Source organism: Trypanosoma cruzi (genome assembly GCF_000209065.1).
Source record: "Trypanosoma cruzi strain CL Brener chromosome Unknown tcruzi_1047053447311, whole genome shotgun sequence".
NCBI lineage: Eukaryota > Euglenozoa > Kinetoplastea > Trypanosomatida > Trypanosomatidae > Trypanosoma > Trypanosoma cruzi.
In genome coordinates, this window is record NW_910505.1 from 1 (window position 1) to 1,102 (window position 1,102).

General features: G+C 59.8%; 2 non-coding genes across 2 annotated transcripts; both read left to right on the top strand.

The window, feature by feature from the left end:
* Nucleotides 1-239: 239 nt before the first annotated feature.
* Nucleotides 240-349, top strand: Tc00.1047053447311.10. The gene has a single exon (XR_008254505.1). It is a non-coding gene; the product is annotated as a 5S ribosomal RNA (M5) (ribosomal RNA).
* Nucleotides 350-688: 339 nt separating this feature from the next.
* On the top strand, nt 689-798 carry Tc00.1047053447311.20. The gene has a single exon (XR_008254506.1). It is a non-coding gene; the product is annotated as a 5S ribosomal RNA (M5) (ribosomal RNA).
* The last annotated feature ends 304 nt before the right edge of the window (nt 799-1,102 follow it).

Consider the following 1,102-nt stretch of genomic DNA (forward strand, 5'->3'; position numbering starts at 1 on the left):
AAAAAGGCAAGAACAAATTTAAAAATGAAGCTCCGCAGGCCCTTTTCCGGATTTTGCCATGAAGCCTCCGGACGCCTCGCTTCCCCACATGTGGCGCGGAAACTGCGTCAGTAATTTTTCTTTTTTGCTGCGGCGCCCGCGCGCTCGGAGAGCCCACCCACCGCCCGCCCCGGCGCGGTGAAGAAGCGACTGGCGGCGCGCGGTGGCGGAAAAAAAAAAAAATAGTGGGAAGGGTACGGCACCCCGGGTTCCAGCGCCATCACTGATCGCCGTACTAACGAGGCCTGTGGCCGCTTAACTTCACAAATCGGACGGGATGTGGTGCACTCGGCCAAGTATGGTCGTACCCGGCGACGCGCCACGCGATGCGCAGCCGCCCGCCCGCCGGCGACAGGCAAGCCACGGAAGAGCCGCGGGAGATGATGAAAATAGAAAAAAAAACGGTAGGAAAAAAGGCAAGAACAAATTTAAAAATGAAGCTCCGCAGGCCCTTTTCCGGATTTTGCCATGAAGCCTCCGGACGCCTCGCTTCCCCACATGTGGCGCGGAAACTGCGTCAGTAATTTTTCTTTTTTGCTGCGGCGCCCGCGCGCTCGGAGAGCCCACCCACCGCCCGCCCCGGCGCGGTGAAGAAGCGACAGGCGGCGCGCGGTGGCGGAAAAAAAAAAAAATAGTGGGAAGGGTACGGCACCCCGGGTTCCAGCGCCATCACTGATCGCCGTACTAACGAGGCCTGTGGCCGCTTAACTTCACAAATCGGACGGGATGTGGTGCACTCGGCCAAGTATGGTCGTACCCGGCGACGCGCCACGCGATGCGCAGCCGCCCGCCCGCCGGCGACAGGCAAGCCACGGAAGAGCCGCGGGAGATGATGAAAATAGAAAAAAAAACGGTAGGAAAAAAGGCAAGAACAAATTTAAAAATGAAGCTCCGCAGGCCCTTTTCCGGATTTTGCCATGAAGCCTCCGGACGCCTCGCTTCCCCACATGTGGCGCGGAAACTGCGTCAGTAATTTTTCTTTTTTGCTGCGGCGCCCGCGCGCTCGGAGAGCCCACCCACCGCCCGCCCCGGCGCGGTGAAGAAGCGACTGGCGGCGCGCGGT